A 20,850-nucleotide genomic window follows, 5' to 3' on the forward strand; every position below is an offset into this window, starting at 1 on the left:
TCATTTTGCAAGTTTTATCTTGTAAAGGCATACACACACAAGTGAACAAATAAAATTTTAAAAGCTTTTCAGCTCCTAATTTAACAGCTTAAACATGTATTTCTTGGCTTTTTTAGACAAAAATACTCCCTAACCTCATTGTCTTCATTTTACCCTAATTTTAATGTGTTCATTCAGGAGAGCCTCCACATCCTCCCATAAATTGCCATTCAATGACTATGACATCATTGTCAAGAATGCTTTTCTCTCCATGGTATCCCTATCATCTACCATTTAAATCTCACCTCGGCCTCATTTTCTCACATGAAAATATAAATGCTCTAATTTTGGTTGATCCCTAACTTTCTAAACTCCTACAGATTATATAAATACATATTAAACAAAATATAACACAATATTTTGTATTTTTTATTAAAAATGTTTTCATGCTTCATGCTTTTAGTTTTGCCTTTCCCTTGGAAGCATAAAATTCTTGGAACACAGGATTCATATCTTGTTTTATTACTTACATATATTTCTATTGTCTATCAATGTTCTGAGAACATACTGTGTGTTGCTACAAAAAATCATGCTGGCTTTTTCAAGCACTTTGTAATCTTATTTTATGGATATATGCAGGCCCTAGAAAGCTAAGCTTTTAGGGTCAGAGGCAGAAGTGATGACTTACATAGCTCAAAAATATTTTTATTAAGATATACCTGATTCAATATGCTTCTCCCAACCAGTATGTTTTCCTTCCATATTTCTTGGTATAAAACCCAGAGTCAGCTGGACCTGTTTATACCTCTTTTAGGCAAATCCAATCACATCACCTCACTGTAGTCTCTCACATCACCCTAGTTTAATAACCTTATTCTAAGCCATCTCTGTGCTTTTTATGAATAGGTCATCTCTAGACTGGTAGTTTTCGATAGATTTTGTAGGCTCTGTGCAATATAAAGTTATAGAATTAAGTTAACTACTTGATTAAGTGGTTAATGAAAAGTTTTGGGCTGGTTTTATTCTTGAAGTTTTGGTCTAGTTTCCTTTAATGCACTAAAAATCGTAACAAAATCCACATTTCTTCTCTTACTCTCTTATCAGCCTACCTGTAATCAGCAGGAACTACATTATTCTAATTTAACCCCTGCAAACATTTGTCAACTAACTTCTAGGCCCTCACACTATTAAAAGTATGTAGCAAGATTGTATTTATTGTACTTGGGATTTTTCTTTCCCTCTCCCCATATACTTGTTTACAAAGATAGAAAGATGTACGTACACACTTCTTGAGTAATTGCATTTGAACTCAGTCAATCACACCAAAAAGTGTAAGATTTAGAAGAAACTAAATATAGTCACTTTTGTGAGAAAATACAGTATTAGAAGAACCCAAACCAAAGTTTTGTTAGTTTATGGTCACTGCACATCATTGCTTCCTAAAATAATTTACTTGGAGCCAAAAGAGATAATATTTGCTGACATTTTTTCATTTGAGACTTACAAATTTTAGTTCAGTGTTCATAAGTTTAAATATTCTCTAAATGCTTAGTGTTATAAAGTCATCTGGTCTAAAAAATGTTTGACATTATTCCGATTTTCCCCATCCCTACACCACAAACATTCACCTGTTTATTTTGTGCAGAATAATGTAAATTTAACTTAATTATAGGACTTGCACAGACAAGCAGGAATTTTTGGAACTGCTATGAAAAGTAATATAATTCTAAAATAATTATTTCACTGTGATTCTGAAAAAATCAAATAATATATTTTTTCAATTTTGTAATCCAAATGTTTTTACACTTTATCAGAAATGTGAATGTGTCCTATGTTTTACAGCTCCTTTGGTTTTCATTGATGACATTGGTGTTTGTTCCCTTTATTTTTAACACTTTATATAATAACGATATGAATCAGAACTAGTGGCAACTTAGATTGGATAAAGATACATTATCAAAACCAGAAAAAAATATCATTAATGTATTTAATACATAGTCTTCATGTAGTAAATATTTCATAAGTATTATCAATACATTTTAGCAAAAGAGAGGATAGTTATCATAAGCAGTATTGGCTTGGAAATGTTTTTGGTCTCTGCTGTTGAAAATAACCACCAGAAATAGTAAAACAAAATAGTTTTTCTAAAATTCAGTACATCAAGAAAATAGGATATAACGTAGTGTATAAAGAGCTCAGGGATACTTCTATACAAGATGCATTATATAGAATAGATGAAAGTCATTACCTTCATTACCTCCCCTATGAATACACAGATGATGTGACGGTTCAGAACCATTAATTTATCACCGCTAATGGGCATTAGATCCCACTTTGGCTAACAAACACCTATGTTACAACCATCAAAAATTAATATACCATGGACTGTTTATCCTCTCAATGAAATGTCATAAGTGAGAAAAGCTTTTGACAAATTTTTCATCTTCAGAGACTGTTCTCTTGAAATTTCTCCCATGAATCAGAATTGTAGCCCATTTAGCCTAGAAGCTTGAAGTAAGTGGCAGTACATAACATCCTTCTTTGCCATTATTGTAGTAATAGTTTCCATCTCTGTGTTTATAATAAATGAGTTAGATTTGTTCAGTAAGTTGGTGATCAGATTGGGAATTTGTGTCTCATAGCTCTTCCATTCTGTTCCACATGAAAACTTTCAGTGAAAAGCAGGGAAGAAAAAAAAAAAAAAGCCATACATCATGATTGTTAATGAACTTGTGAACATGCCATTAAAAACAAGATTTTAGTGGTGTCAAGTCATGGCTATATGCCAATGAAATGCCAGATTTGGACATGTCACAAATGATAGCCAATGCTTTATCACTTTTACACTATGTTATTTAAAATAGTGATACAACACTTACTCATCTATGATGGCAAACATAAAACAGAATGCTTAGTATATGCCAGGTGCTATTTCAAGCACTTAGCAATGATTTAATCTTCAAATAATTGTGAAGTGAATAAAACTTAGGGCACTCACCCCCATCAGCTTGGTTTACATAAAAGAAAATAATTCACAGAAAAAATTCAGTAACTCTCCCAAGGTATCACAGTACAGGAGTGAAGGATTCACGCTTTCAGATCCCAAATCTATATTTTCACGCAATACACTCTGTGTTCTTATCAGATATAGTAATATATTCTTTCTAGAGAGTTTCTTAGGTAAAACTCAAAATTATGAAGATATCTATTAATTATTGGCAAGGTATGAATGTACAACATATAAAATGACTTTGTTACTATCCGGAGCCAGTTACTTATAGAACTGCTTTCTTTAAATTTTTGTTTTCAAAATATATGCTGTTAGAGTACCTTTTTGTACATAGATTTTTTCACTTCTGTGACAGCTGATTTAAAGTCTCAGCAAATGAAAAATCAATGCATTACTAGATATTCTCAGGCAGCAGGTCTCTGAGCACATGCTACAGCTCACTCAGCTCTTGGCTGAATGAGCTCATCCACCATTCTGAGTGGAATATGTAGAGCATACTCTGGCCACTCCTCTTGCTCTTAATGTTATGCTCTGAGACTATTTATCATCTCTTATAACTGACAGATAATTCCCAAGAGATATTAAAGACCTGGTGATAAAAAGCAAAATTTAGTAGCATAAAGCAGTTTTTGGGGATGGTGGAGAAAAGGAGATTAAAGACCAGAAAAGGGAAGCCCTTTGATATACAAGTGCACTACACGCATCATATACAACCTGAAGAAATAATCAATAATTGCACAAATGGAAACCAGAAGGAATTAGGGCTAAGAAAATATCATTTTTTTAAATGCAAATATTTTTATTAATTGAAAATATATTTTTCTTATTTTATAAAATATTTTATTTCTAATAAGCTTACACTCAATAGGAAGCATGAGTCTGAAGCAACCTGATGGGTCCAATTAGAGTTCAGTTTGCATTTGAACTGCTTCTAAAAGTTTGAAGAAAAGTTGAAATGTCTGCATTTTTGGAAGAGAAGGACAATGGAAATAATATACCAGTGAAATGGAATATAATGTGAAAATGAAAATGTGCCCCTTTATGAAAAACTGTGATGATATAAATATATTGTAAGCCTCCTGACTCCAAGTCCATGAATTAACATTTTATATTTGTGTTCATAAACTCGGTAATGTGTTATACTCTGGACATATTCATATTATGAATTATTTGTGTTAAAATTAATTTCAAGACATATTTACTCTGACATCATTTACTTTGGTAATAGTAATTTCTTATCCCTCATTCTTTTGCACTGTTACCCATTTGTCCATTTTATGAACTACTGAATTATCTGTTATTTTATTTATGATGTCTAAACCTGCCTTTACTATTTAACACATATTAATACAATTTGTGAAGCTTCATTAAGTGTTAATATTTTGAGGTTAAATAAAAATACTTTGACCAGCATACTCTTAAATGCTATAAAAGAAGTAGGTAAGAGCACCAAGAGTAGGACAGAAGAAATAAATAGAAAGGAAAAAGAATATTTTTTCTGTATCTCAAAAACAAATGTTTTGAATTATTTGATTTTGATTTCCCCATCCTTGGTACCGATCTGTTTTCCTTCTTTACCTTTTGGCTTTTATATAATTTACAGTTTATGATAAGACAGGTATTTCTCAATGGAGTTACAACATTATTACATATCATTGTAAACACATAATTCTATTATTATCAATAACAGTAATCCTTTGGAGCAGAAATATGGTACCATATTCAAGAGAGACATATTTGATGTTTGCTGTTTAATGTTGCTCTAACACCATTAGCTGATATTGTGTAATGCAACTGGAAAAAATACTGTCAAGAATATAAGTAAGTATGATATATCTTTAAGTGATGACATGTTTCATCACTTTTGGTGTACTTGGAAGGAAAGAATCATATTTTTCACTAGAAGAAAAAGAAAATATATTATAAAATCATCTTGGAGGACATTTCTATGAATCTTTAATGTAGCTATTACAAAATCTCAAAAACATTTGATTACATAAAAGTGAATATATTTAAATGCCTAAACTCACAATTCAGATTTCCAAGTAATATATAAATTGTCATTTCTAAAAAAATCAGAAAATAAAATATTAATCCGCTTCTGTCTCTATCGGATTAAAATACAAAAGTAGAGTTAGACTAACTAGATTTGTATCCTGACTCTGTCATCAAGTTTCTATATGATAAAGCAAATTACTTAACTCAGCATATATAAAGCAATCATGTTTTTATGTTAATATTGTGAATATAAATAAAGTTATGACTACTGATATAATTTATTTTTTTCAGTTGTCAAAATATTTTGTCATATAAATAACATAAAAACTCTAAACAAGAAACTGATGCTAATGGTTAATTGTCAGGGTTTTTTTTAAGATAAGAGTATCAGTTTGGGAATATAAAGGTGAGTACTGGCAGGATTAATTGCAGGTCTTTAATATTTATAAGTAACATTTTATGCCCTTCAAGGATACATACATATGCAGGAGAGTATATTATGCATACTAAAGTGGCAGAGACGTATAACTTTATGCATTCCATAGGTATATACATATGCAGGGAGATGGATTACAGTGTCTGGAGATTAGAAAAGGAGAAAAATGAGAGTAGAGTCTTAGATGCATTATTATTTTATACCATTAATAGAGACAATGAACTTTTTTTTTGGTCTTGAAAATATGTGTTAAGAGAGACATTATCTAGGGTTGTGTTTTTTTCATAGTGTAGGAATTAAACATATTATGTTTTTGATAATATAGAAAACTTTAGAAAGTGATTTGATGATTCTAAATTGCAATGATTGATACATTGTCTCAAAAATAATTGCGGGATTAGATTTAGTAGTTGGGATTAGACTTCTTCTATAAAGAAATGAAATATTGTGCAAAATATTGGAAGAAACTATTTTAAGCACAGAGATGTGATTCTTGAGAACAAAGAAGCTCACAAGCCAAGCTTCAGTTTCCCAGCTTTTAGCTTGAAAATATTTCCACAATTCTGTGTGTAAATGGATCCTAGAGAGTGGTAGTCTCATTGGGTGGAGAAAAAGAAATTTAATTTTAGAAGATGTAGAAGGTCAGATTTTGCAGAGTGAAGTCTAGAACTTCGAGATTACTGAGTGTAGAAAAAAAATGTGGAAGTACCAACTGTAGAGAAATCTTGTTGGCTATCCCGGATATTCAGTTAACACCCAAATTCAGACTACAAAAACTCCATGTCTTAGGAGTAATGATGTCAGCTCAGACTAAATCAAAGTATTTACTGAAGCAAGGTGGAACTTGGGTAGCAGAGCAAGACCCTGTCTCTACAAAAAAAATAAAAACAAAAAACTAGCTGGATATGTTGGCACATGCTTGTAGTCCTAGCTATTCAGGAGACTGAGATGGGAGAATCACTTAAGTCCAGGTGTTTGAGGTTGCCGTGAACTATAATTGTGCCACTGCACTCCAGCCTGGAGAAGCAAGGAAGAAGGTGATCTAGTAATTTAACTGTCTAAAAAGAATTGAAGACTCTTTAAAAAGAAACAAAATTTTGGGAGACCAAGGAAGGCAGATCACCTGAGGCCAGGAGTTCTAGAACAGCCTGGTCAACATAGTGAAGCCCCGTCTCTACTAAAAATAGAAAAATTAGCTGGATGTGGTGGTGTGCACCTGAAATCCCAGCTATTAAGGAGGCTGAGGTAGGAGAATCACTTAAACCCAGGAGGCAAAGTTTGCAGTGAGCCGAGATCATGCCACTGTACTCCAGGTTGGGAGACAGAGACTCCATCTCAAAAAAAAAAAAAAGAAGTTAAATTATTTACAGTCTCTATGCAATATATTATAATCTTTTTATTATTATACTTTAAGTTCTGGGGTACATGTGGAGAACATGCAGGTGTGTTACATAGGTATACATGTGCCCCAATTAGCATAATTTAAAAAATAAATCCAATTAACATGGGTCTTGCTCTGCTACCCAAGTTCCACCTTGCTTCAGTAAATACTTTGATTTAGTCTGAGCTGACATCATTACTCCTAAGACATGGAGTTTTTGTAGTCTGAATTTGGTGTTAACTGAATAACCGGGATAGCAGGAAAGTGAAAAATATAGCAATAGAAAAATATCTATTGAATCAGAACACCATATAACACAAATATTGAATTCAGAAATGAAGTATTTGTTATAAATATAAACAAATTATAAGATCAGTAAAACACACACATAGATAAATATTAGGAGAGAATAAGAAACTTGATAAATGAACTAATACATATATAAATTATAAAATGTGGATGAATACACACATATATGTTGAAGAATTACTTGGAAGAATTCAAGTCAACAAACTTTTTGAGACATATGGGAAAATTTAATATTTAATATATCATTTTTTGTCACAAGAAAATAAAACAAAAATAACAAGCAGCATAATTATTTGAAGAGACCAAGAGTAATACTTTCCCAGTGTTTCCAAATCTGATGAACAACAGAAACTCAAAGATCCAAGGATCTTAGAAAATCACTGGCAGAATATTTACAAAAAAGATGAAATGCAACACATCATAATAACATTTTGGCAAGCTAAAGATGAAAATACTCCTTTCATTAGGAAAATAACAAGATTTACAAACTATAGAAGTCATAAAATCTAAAAGTCAAAGAAATGCCATCTTTAAACTATTAAACAAAAAAGCCCTGTTAATGTATATTTCTATATCCATCCTAAAATTTCATTAAAAATTAAGACGAAATAATAATGGTCCCAGACAACTCAGAGTTGAGATAGTTTGACTTCAGCCCAAAAGAAATATTAAAGGAAGTTTTCAGGCTGAAAGCAAATTATATTCCAATGGTAATTTGACAAAAAAAATAAAAAACACCAAATATAATAAATATATTGCTAAATATTTAAGATTACTATTAGGTATTCATTTATATATCATTTTCTCTTTAAGTCAAAAAGGACACAATTTATGGTGAGGTTCATAACACACACACATATAATGCAAATGACCACGTTAACACAATAGGAAGGGGAAGGATAAGCGATACATGCTATATAAAGTTTCCTCATGTATGTGGTGATGAAACATCAATTTAAATAGACTGCATAATTTAATAACATATATCTTTTTTTTTTTTTTTTTTGAGACGGAGTTTCACTCATGTTACCCAGGCTGGAGTGCAATGGCGCGATCTCGGCTCACCGCAACCTCCGCCTCCTGGGTTCAGGCAATTCTCCTGCCTCAGCCTCCTGAGTAGCTGGGATTACAGGCACGCACCACCATGCCCAGCTAATTTTTTGTATTTTTAGTAGAGACGGGGTTTCACCATGTTGACCAGGATGGTTGCACTCCTGGTCTCAAGTGATACACCTGCCTCAGCCTCCCAAAGTGCTGGGATTCTAAGTGTGAGTGACTGCACCTGGCTGAGTTTGTCCTACCTGGAATTTGTTGAGCTTCTTGAATGTTTAGATGAATGTTTCTCATCAAATCTGGGAAGTTTTCAGCCACTATTTCTTTAAGTATTTTTTTCCTGTTCCTTTCTCTACCCTCTCCTTCTGGTACTACCATTACATATATGTCGATGCACTTAATGATGTCTCTCATTTCTCTGAGGCCCTGTTTCCTTTTCTTCATTCTTTTTTTTTTTGAGACGGAGTTTTACTCATGTTACCCAGGCTGGAGTGCAATGGCGCAATCTCGGCTCACCGCAACCTCCGCCTCCTGGGTTCAGGCAATTCTCCTGCCTCAGCCTCCTGAGTATCTGGGATTACAGGCATGCACCACCATGCCTAGTTAATTTTTTGTATTTTTAGTAGAGACAGGGTTTCACCATGTTGACCAGGATGGTCTCGATCTCTTGACCTCATGATTCACCCGCCTCGGCCTCCCAAAGTGCTGGGATTACAGGCTTGAGCCACCGCGCCCGGCCAATAACATATATCTTAAATCTTAGATCAATCGCTAAAATAAATATCCAATAATAAAATAAAATAAAATTCTAAAATATGCTTGAATAACCCAAATGAAGGCGAAAAGGTAAAACAAAACAAAAGGGAACAAGCAAGGAAAAAAGAAAACAAATATCAAGATAACAAAGTTAAACCCAACAAGATTATTTTGTCAAGGCAAATAGTCTAAACACTCAGTTTAACATAAATTTTTTTCACGCTATGTAAAAACAAACCAATAACTTTCCAGTTATAGGCTTACTCTTAGCAATTTTTTGGATATAAAGACCCAGTTTGAAAATAAAAGGATTCTGAAGCATGCAAATTGTAATCATAAAGAAGTAATAATGTTTTGTTAGCATTAATCAAAGTAAACTTCAAGACAAGGATTATTACTAGCACTAAAGACAGCATTTTTTATGATGATAAAAGTATAAATACATCAGAAAGGCATAAGCTCATAAATGGATGAAACCGAATAGTATGGCTTTAAATACACAACTTAAAAATAATTAAAAGATCTAATACAAATGTATGGAACTTCACAATCATATTTACATATTTTAGACAATTCTCTCTCAGATCTTGGAAGATTAAGTACACAAAATAAAATAAAATAAAACTTAGTAAGGATATGAAAGATTCAAACAGCTTTTTCAATGAGCTGAACCAAAATGATCATTTGAAAACACTATAAAAAACAAATGAAGAATCCACATTATTCTCAAATATGCATGAAATATTTATCAAATTGGATCACATTTTGTTTCATTCAACAGTTATTAATAAATTGCAAATGGCTAAAATCATAGTGTGTATTATTTGACCATAAAATATTGAATTAAAAATAAATAAATGGATATATAGAAAATGCCCAAATATTTGGAAATTAATCAGTATGCCTGTTAATAACCCATAGAATACAAGCGAAATAGCACTCATATTAGGAAATATTTTAATGAAACCATAATACAGACAAACCGGCAGAATTTGGTAATGTTAAAACAAGTTAAAAAATTAACTCACTTATCTTTTAGCAAAACGCCATAAAGAATAAAGGAAACATTAAAGCTGATAACATGAAAGGAAGAAATGTATAAAACAGTAAAAATAGAAAAAGACATTAGAAAAAGTCAGCTAGTTTAAATGATACTTCTTTGAAAAGATTTCTTAAATTTATAAACTTATACATTATTGCTTTAAAAAATCTGAGATGGGCAGATCACGAAGTCAAGAGATCGAGACCAACCTGGCCAACATGATGAAGCCCCGTCTCTACTAAAAACACAAAAATTAGCTGGGTGTGGTGGCATGCACCTGTGGTCCCAGCTTCTCGGGAGGCTGAGGCAGAAGAATCGCTTGAACCCAGGAGACAGAGGTTGCAGAGAGCTAAGATCATAATACTGCACTCCAGCCTGGCAAAAGAGCAAGACCCCATCTCAAAAAAATAAAATAAAATAAAATCTCAGATTTTTAGCACTAGAAATAAAATGCAGTCTTACAAGAGGAATTATTTACAATACAAAGATTTTAAAGATATCTATAGAACAACCTTTATGTTGATGACTTGAACAACTTCATGTATATAGACAAATTCCTTGACATTGAAAATTCTGAAACCTGCTATAAAGTAAAAGATACAATATGAATAATACTGTATTAAATAATGCAGTTAAATTCATAATATAAAATCTTACCACAATGAGTGCTTCAATAGTAAAGTAGTCACTGGTGAGTTCCACAATCTTCTGAAGAAAAAAGCAGTACCAATTTTTAATACTTTTTCAGAGAATAAAGGAAAAGGGAATGTATTCAACCAATTTGATGAAGCCAATATAAACTTGTAATCAAACATTGATAAAGGCATTATGACAAGACTACGAGCAGAAACGCTCGTAAACATACATGCAACCATTATTCAGGGAATACTAGTAAATTATATTCAGCAATAATAATAAAAGATAATCCATTATGGTCAAGTGGGATTTATCCCAGAAATAAAAGGATTGCTTAACATTCAAACATCAAAAGATACATAATTCAACTTATTGTAAGAGTTAAAATATTTATTTGGTCACTTAATTAGTTATAGAGAAAGAATTTGATGTTATTCAACAATTAAATTCTCATCAAATGATAAACAGAAATAAACTTTCTCAATGTAAAAGTGGTATTCATGAAAAACTTATAGCTACTATCATACTTAAGGGTGAAACATTGAGTATGATCCCCTAAAGTTAGGCCAAGGGCAAAGTTACCCACTCTTAACACTTCTAATTAATATTGTAACAAAGATACTACTCAGTACAATCATATAATAATAATATTTGAGACATAAGAATTAAGAAAAAAGAAGTAAAATTATATCTATTTACAAATATTATGATACTAAGAAAATCCAAAAGAATATATATTTTTTAAAAAGACTACTAGAACTAGCACCTAAATCTAGCAAGGTCATGCAAAACAAGATAAATTCACCAAAATCAATTATATATGTACATGTCAGGAACAGACATATTAAAAAATGAAACTAAGAAAAATACTATTTACAATAATGCAAACAAGCATCACAGACCTAAGACTGAATTTAACTACACACCTGTGTGAAAATTACATTGAAAATTACAAAACATACTGAAAAATTAAGACCTTAAAATATAAATATACAATGTTAATATTTTCAAAATGTTATTATATAATATTTTCTCTGCAAACTGAACTAGAGTTCTGATGCCGTTCCCAGTTCAAATACCCACAGGGCTTTTTCCTTTGTGCAAATTGGCAAATAGATTGATCCCAAAATTCTTTTTTTTTTTTTTTAATTTTGGGAAAAAACTTTATTAAACATTCAAGATTATTACTTTTCAAAATCACAGAAGAGTTGCTCCCAAAATTATTTTGGGGGTAACATAATTATGTACAGAACAATTACAGAAAACAATCAGATAAATTATTAGAATTAGAAAATATGTTTATAAAAGTGCTGGTGACAAAGTAAATGTATAAAAATCAATTGTATAGCATAAAAATATCTATTTATAAATGTAGAAATAGGTGAAAAGTTACCTAATTTTGAGTCAGAAAATTCTGACTCAAAAAAGAAAAAACAAAATTGAATTAAGCTGCAAATGGAAAAAAACCGTACAAGACAATTCTGAAAACTTGGCTACATTACTCTATTAGATAATAAAAGTTAGCATGAAACTGTGCTAAATAAGAGTATATATTTCTTGTAGGGATAATTAACCAAATAGAAAAGAACAGTGAGAAAAAGACCCTCATATATAAAGACAAGTTTTGACATAAAAAATGTTACTACATAGCCTAGTAGGAAGAAGAATCTTCAGTAAATGGCTCTGGTAATTTTGCACTCAAATAAAAACAGATACATTTTATTTCTTCCTTATAACTCATGCATATACAAAAAAAAATCTAGAGATATGTATATCTAAATGTGAAAGCAAGACTATACAGCTTCTAGAATATAGCATAGAAAACTATTTTGTAATATTGACATAAATAATAATTTATTAAACAAAGCAAAAACGAATGTAGTATATATAGTGAAAACACCAACACACTGGTCTTTATTTCAATATTCACCAAATGTCACTTTTAAGAGAGTAAAAGTATATGACCTACACTGAAAGAAAATGTTTTCATTATCTTTCCCTAAAAAGAAAAGGACTGATTTTAAAAACCTTCTTACATATCACTAAATTAAAAATAGACAAGATTGTTTGAACAAAATTTTTAAAAAGAACATGTGATACTAAATATATTTATGAAGAGTTTCAATATCACCAGTCTTCAGAAAAATGCAAATTAAAGCTACAATAACATAGTATCATATACCCAATGACAATAAAATATGTTGGTGAGAATATGGAGCAATGAGAAGATTTTAGTTGTTATTGGGAATATAAATTCATAAAACCTTAGAAAACTGGTTAGTATTACCTGCTAAAATTCAACATAAACATATTATGAAATTCAACATTTTTAATTTCAAGGTTGACATTATCAACAAAATGAGTGTGTCTTTGCTTTGCACCAATAACTATATATTTTCACAGCAGTATAATTCATAATGGCCTTAAATTTGAAATATCTTAAACTTCTGTTAGCATTACATTTACATGATTCTATACAGCAAAAAAAGAAAATGTATTAAATACAGGTGTACAAAAACATTAATTGAATCTCAAAAATATAAAACTGAGCTAAAGACCCACACATCCAAAAATAAATAAATAAATAAAGGAAATAAAAACCCAGACTGTATGATTCCATTTTAATAAATTTCAAAATATGGACAAAACTTAGATAGTTAAAAATCTAAATAATAATTAACTTTGGGAAGAAGCGATTAGTTTTTTATTTCATCAATGATTTTATTGATTTGTTTCATTTCAACACCTGAGTAGTAATTTCATTTATTTACATTAAATTTCCTAAAGTTAGTCCATTTTCTCAATGTGGCTTAAAGTTCCATTACAAAGAGAAATTAAAAACAGAAGAAACTTTATTTTAATAAGTTGGTATTATCTATTTTTTGTTGTTAAATCTTACTTATTACAGAAAAATCTGGTCATCTAATATTTATTGAGTAACTATCACAGTGGTGTAAAAGGACAGAGACAATGAGAGTGATCGATTCTGTCAGTTAAGCATATTTTTGTTCAATTCAGAATGCCCCTTCTCTTTTAAAGGATTACAACTCCTCACAAGAAAGGGAACAAAACTGGACAGAGAAAGAGTTTGACAATTGACAGAAGTAGGCTTCAGAAGGTGAGTAATAACAAACCACTCCAAGCTAAAGGAGCATGTTCTAACCCAATGAATGGAAGCCAGGAATCTTGAAAAACCATCAGATGAATTGCTGACCAGAATAACCAGTTTAGAGAATAACATAAATGACCTGATGGAGCTGAAAAACAGTGGAGAACTTAGTGAAGCATACATAAATATCAATAGCCAGATCAATCAAGCAGAAGAAAGGATATCAGATATTGAAGATCAACGTAATGAAATAAAGCACAAAGACAAGATTAGAGAAAAAAAGAAATAAAAGTAATGAACAAAACCTCCAAGAAATATGGGAATATGTAAAAAGATCAAACCTACATTTGATTGGTGTACCTGAAATTGATGGGGAGAATGGTAGGAACCAAGTTGGAAAACACTCTTCAGGGTATTATCCAGAAGAACAACCCCAACCTAGCAAGACAGATCAACTTTCAAATTCAGGAAATACAAAGAACACCACAAAGATATTCCTTGAGAAGACCAACCCCAAGACACATAATTGTCAGATTCACCAAGGTTGAAATGAAGAAAAAAATGTTAAAGGCAGCAAGAGAAAGATCGGGTTACCCACAAAAGGAAGCCCATTAGACCAACAGCAGATCTCTCTGCATAAACCCTACATGCCAAAAGAGAGTGTGGGCCAATATTTAACATTTCTTTCTTTTTTTTTTTTTTTTTGAGACATAGTCTTGCTCTTGTTGTCCAAGCTTGAGTGCAATGCAGCAATCTTGACTCATTGCAACCTCTGCCTCCGAGGTTTAAGAGATTCTCCTGCCTCAGCCTCCCATGTAGCTGAGATTACAGGTGCCTGCCACCATGCTCAGCTAATTTTTGTATTTTTAGTAGAGATGAGGCTTCACCATGTTGGCCAGGCTGGTCTCAAATTCCTGACCTCAGGCTATTTGCCCATCTCTGCCTCCCAAAGTGGTGAGATTACAGTTGTGAGTGACCACACCCAGCCCCCACATTCTGAAAGAAAATAATTTTCAACCCAGAATTTCATATCTAGCCATACTAAGCTTCACAGTGAAGGAGAAATAAAATCATTTACAAACAAGCAAATGCTGAGAGATTTTGTCACTGCCAGGCCTGCCTTACAAGAGCTCCTGAAGGAAGCACTAAATATGGAAAGGAAAACCTGGTACTAGCCACTGCATAAAACATAGTAAATTGTAAAGACCATTGACACTATGAAGAAACAGCATCAACTAACAGGCAAAATAACCATCTTGCATCATAATAACAGGCTCAAATTCACAGCTAACAGCATTAACCTTATATGTAAATGGGCTAAATGCCCCAATAAAAGGCACAGATTGAGACTGGATAAAGAGTCAAGACCCATCTCATGTGCAAAGACACACATAGGCTCAAATTAAAAGGATGGAGGAATATTTACTAAGCAAATGGAAAGTTAAAAAAAAAAAGCAGGGGTTGCAATCCTAGTCTTTGATAAAACAGACTTTAAACCAACAAAGATTAAAAAAGACAAAGAAAGGCATTACATTATGGTAAATGGATCAACAACAAGAAGAGCTAACTATCCTAAATACATATGTACCCAATACTGGAGCACCCAGATTCATAAAGCAAGTTCTTAGAGACCTACAAAGAGATTTAGACTAACACACAATAATAGTGAGAGACTTTAACATTCTACTGTCAATATGAGACAGATCAATGAGACAGAAAATTAACAAGGATATTCAGGACTTGAACTCAGCTTTGGACCAAGTGGACTTAATAGACATCTACAGAACTCTCCACCACAAATCAACAGACTATACATTCTTCTCAGCACCGCTTATTCTGAATTTGACCATATAATTGGACTTAAAAAAAACTCCTCAGCAAATGCGAAAGAGTGGAAATCATAACAAACAGTCTCTCAGACCACAGTGCAATTAGATTAGAACTCAAGACTAAGAAATTCTCTCAAAACCACACAACTATGTGGAAACTGAAAAACCTGCTTCTGAATGACTATTAAGTGATAAAATTAAGGCAAAAATTAATATGTTCTTTGAAACCAATCAGAACAAAGACACAACATGCCAGAATCTCTGGGACAAAGCCAAAGCAGTGTTTAGAGGGAAATTTATAGCACTAAATGCCCACAGTAAAAAGCATAAAAGATCTAAAATTGACACCCTAACATCATAGTTAAAAGAACTAGAGAAGCAAGAGCAAACAAATTCAAAAGCTAACAAAAGACAACAAATAAATAAGATCAGAGCAGAACTGAAGGAGATAGAGACAAAAAAAAAAAAAAAAAACCCTTCAAAAAATCATTGAATCCAGGAGCTGGTTTTTTGGGAATCATTAACAAAATAGACAGACCATTAGCCAGATTACTACAGAAGAAAAGAGAGAAGAATATGATAAAGGGCATATCACCTCTGATCCCACAGAAATACAAACAACAATCAGTGAATATTATAAACACCACTATGCAAATAAACTAGAAAATCTAGAGGGAATGGACAAATTCCTGGACACATATACACTCCCAAAACTAAACCAGGAAGAAGTTGAATCCCTGAATAAACCAGTAATAAGTTCTGAAATGGAGGCAGTAATTAATAGTCACCAACCAAAAAAAGCCCAGGACCAGACAGATTCACAGGTGAATTTTAGCAGAGATACAATGTGGAGCTTACAGTATCATTCTCTCTGAAACTATTCCAAACAATAGAATAAAAGAGACTTCTTCCTACTCATTTTAGAGGCCAGAGTCATCCTGATACCAAAACCTGGCAGAGATTCAACAAAAAAAGAAAATATCAGGCCAATATCCTCGGAGAACCATTAATCCAAAAATCCTCAATAAAATACTAGCAAACCAAATCCAGTAGCACATCAAAAAGCTTCTCCACCACAATCAAGTCAGCTTCATTTCTGCGATGCAAGGCTGATTCAACATATGAAATCACTAAACGTAATTCATCACATAAACAGAAACAATGACAAAAAACACATGACTATCTCAATAGATGCAGAAAAGGCCTTTGATAAAATTTAACATCCATTCATGCTTAAAACTCTCAATTATGTAGTATGGAACTCATCTCAAAATAATCAGAATTATTTATAAAACAACTCACACCCAATATCATACTAAATAGGCAAAAGCTGGAAGCATTCCCTTTGAAAACCAGAAAAAGACAAGGATGCCCCCTCTCACCACTCCTATTCAACACAGTATTAGAAGTTCTGGCCAAGGCAATCAGGCAAGAGAAAGAAATAAGGGGTGTTCAAATAAGAGAGGAAGTCAAATTGTCTCTATTTGCACATGACATGATTGTATATTTAGAAAACCCCATTGTCTCACCTCAAAATCTCCTTAAGGTGATAAGTAATTTCAGTAAAAGTCTCAGGATACAAAATCAATGTGCAAAAATTACAAGCATTCCTATACAACAATAATAGAGAGCGAAATTATGAGTTCACTCCAATCAATATCATGAAAATTATCATACTGCCCAAAGTAACTTATACATTCAATGCTACCCCCATCAAGCTACCATTGACTTTCTTCACAGAATTAGAAAGAAAAAAACAAAACAAAACAAAACAAACAAACAAACAAAAAACTACTTTAAATTTTATTGGAAACAAAAAAGAGCCTGTATAGCCAAGAAAATCCTAAGGAAAAAGAACAAAGCTGGAGGTATCATGCTGCCTGACTTCAAATTATATTAGAAGCCTACAGTAACCAAAACAGCATGGTACTGGTACAAAAACAAATATATAGACAATAGAACAAAACAGAGGCCTCAGAAATAACACCACACATCTACAACCACTGGATCTTTGACAAACCTGACAAGAACAAGCAATGGGGAAAGAATTCCCTATTTAATAAATGGTTTTGGGAAAACTGGCTAGCTATATGCAGAAAACTGAAACTGGACTCCTTCCTTACCCCATATACAAAAATTAACTAGAGATGGATTAAAGACTTAAACATAAGATGTAAAACCACAAAAACCCTAGAAGAAAACCTAGTCAATACTATTCAGGACATAAGCATGAGAAAGACATCATGACTAAAAAACCAAAAGCAATGGCAACAAAATCCAAAATTGACAAATGAAGTCTAATTAAACTAAAGAGCTTCTGCACAACAAAAGAATAAAATCATCAGGATGAACAGGCAACCTGCGGAATGGGAAAAATCTTTTCCAATCTATCCATCTGACAAAGGGCTAATATCCAGAATCTACAAGGAACTTAAACAAATTTACAAGAAAAAAAAATCAAAAAGTGGGTGAAAGATAAGAACAGACACTTCTCAAAGAAGACATTAATGTGGCCAACAAACATGAAAAATAGCTCATCATCACTGGTCATTAGAGAACTGCAAATCAAAACCACAATGAGATTCCATCTCATGCCAGTTGTTAGAATGGTAATTATTAAGATGTCAGGATGAACAGATGCTGGAAAGGATGTGGAGAAGTAGGAACAATTTTACACTGTTGGTGGGAGTGTAAATTAGTTCAACTACTGTGGAAGACAGTGTGGCAATTCCTCAAGGATCTAGGACATGGATGAAGCTGGAAGCCATCAGTCTTAGAAAACTAACATAGGAACAGAAAACCAAACACCGTATGTTCTCACTCATAAGTGGGAGGTGAAAAATGAGAAGACAGGGGCACATGAAAGGGACTATTACCCACCATGGCCTGTCAGTGGATGGGGGACTGGGGAAGGGATAGCATTAAGAGTAATACTTAATGTAGATGAAGGGTTGATGGGTGTTTCAAAACACCATGGCAAATGTATACCTATGTAACAAACCTGCCCATTTTGCATATGTATGCCCAAACTTAAAGAATAATAATAATAAAAGAATTTTTTTTCTAAATGTTTCTACATAAAAGCAAGCTTCATATGTTCTCACTTATTGGTGGTAGCTAAAAATTAGAGCAATTGAACTCATGGAGATAGAGAATAGAAGGATGGTTACTGGTGTCTTGGAAGGGTAAGTAGAGGTGTGGAAGGAAAATGAGTCGTTTAATAAGTACAAAAAGTTATTAGAAAGAATGATTATGATCCAGTACTTGATAGCATAACAAGGTGAATATAGTCAATCATAATTTAATTGTACATTTAAAAATAATTGAATGACGATAATTAGGTTGTAACATAAAAGATAAATGCTTGAAAGGATGAATAGTACATTACCATGATGTGACTATTATTCATTGCATGCATGTATCAAAATATCTTATGTACCCTATAAATACATACACCTACTATGTACCCATAAAAATTGAAAATTAAAAATTAATAAAAAGACTACTGGGACAACTAGAAAAATAATAAATACATAAAATTTTCTATAGATCATTTTATCTTGACTCCATATTGGCCACTGGGAAACAATGTACTCATTGCACACCTATGTATTGCGCATTTATCGACACACATGGCTCACAAAAATCATAACCTATAATATTAAGACACATAAATACACCAGATTTATAAAGCATCCTCAGGATTGGAACAAGCACTATTTGGTTTCAAATGATCATTTCTTGCTTTATCTTTTGTTATTGAGGACTATTTACATTGTTTGCACTTTTATGTTCATTTAAATTTAAAATTTCAAACACATTATTTTAATTCTCCTCACTCAGTTCACTTTACAAGCATTTTATAGGCATTTTCTCTTTGCCAGATTTTTTCTAGTTATTGGAAATGAAAACATAAAAAGAATATTATTGCTTGGGAGAGAAGCTTATAGTCTAGTAAAAGTGGCATAGCAGAAAAGAAAGAGGCAACAATTGATCATTTAAGTTTAGTATATATAAATGCTAATTTTTATAGTCAGTTGAATTTACTTCTTTAATGATTTCTTCTTCATTATTTTTCTCTCTACTTTCCACTCCTTCTCACTGCTCACTCTCCAAAAGGCTAAATTCGCTTAAACGTATATTACTCTCCTTGAAGTACATTTCTGATTATGTTTTTGCTCTTTTTTAAAATATTTCTACCAAGGACCTTCAACTTATACCTTCTCTTGGCAAATATAAGCTGAACAGTGCAGTTTGGCATGGTTGGCATTAAAGTTCATCAAATGTTTTTTCGGCAAAATCTTTCAGCTCTTATACGATACGTATTGAATCAAATATTAACTCATTGGCAGTGCAGCATACTATCAGTACCAGGCACTAAATCATTACTAATTGTTGTAGTTCTTAAATATTTCTCATGTGCCTTTTTCATAGTGGGTGCATAATAAATAATTTCACTAAAATAATATACTATGTAGTCACAAAGAGTTCATCAGTATGAAGCTGATGGCAGAAGCTCAGAAATGAGTGTATAACTTTCTTGCAAAATATGTAATAATTTTTGAATTAAACTTCTAAATTTATCATGGTCACAGGCACAAATACATTTTTGGATTAAACAAATACTACAGCAACTATGGAAATTTCAACATTGAAACAGCATGAGAGACTTCAAATTAACATTTCTCATGTGAACTAGAGATATTAGTTTTCTTTCTTTTGTGGAAGCTGGATATACGTAAGATTAACTGATGTGAAATAGAGATGTGGATAGATGGGCTGATTCTTCAGAAAAATATCAAAGTCAGTGCAATTTTTTGCAAAGTCATCCTAAACATGCATTTTTCTCTGAATCTTTAGAGAAATGGGCTGTAAAACAGAATTTATTAGCAGCACTAAATTCCATTTTTTTCTTCTAGCAGTGAGTGGTTGTCATAAAAGTGGACTCAGAAAGTAAATTCAGTTACTGAAGAATGCTCACCAAGAATAAACATATAAATGCAAGCCAGTAGGAGTTCATTTGTTTTCATAATTCCTTATTATTAACCTATTACTTTTTTCACCTGAGCCCATGCTTGATACTGTATCTAAGGCACTGGGATAGTTTAGTAATTTAAAATGTAAAATTTAATAGAATAATACTTTACTGCAACCTTTTAATTACTTTTTTACATTGATACTTGGTCCATTTTTTCTTAAATTTAAACATAACTGACAATCTTAATGCTATATTGGGCTTTAGGGGTTCAGGGGTGCCCTCAGTTCAACTGAAAGGACATTTCTCTGGGTTTTCGGTCTATCGCCTTCTCAAG

The sequence above is a fragment of the Sapajus apella genome, unplaced genomic scaffold (genome assembly GCF_009761245.1).
Source record: "Sapajus apella isolate SASKATOON/1434 unplaced genomic scaffold, GSC_monkey_1.0 scaffold1, whole genome shotgun sequence".
Lineage (NCBI taxonomy): Eukaryota > Metazoa > Chordata > Mammalia > Primates > Cebidae > Sapajus > Sapajus apella.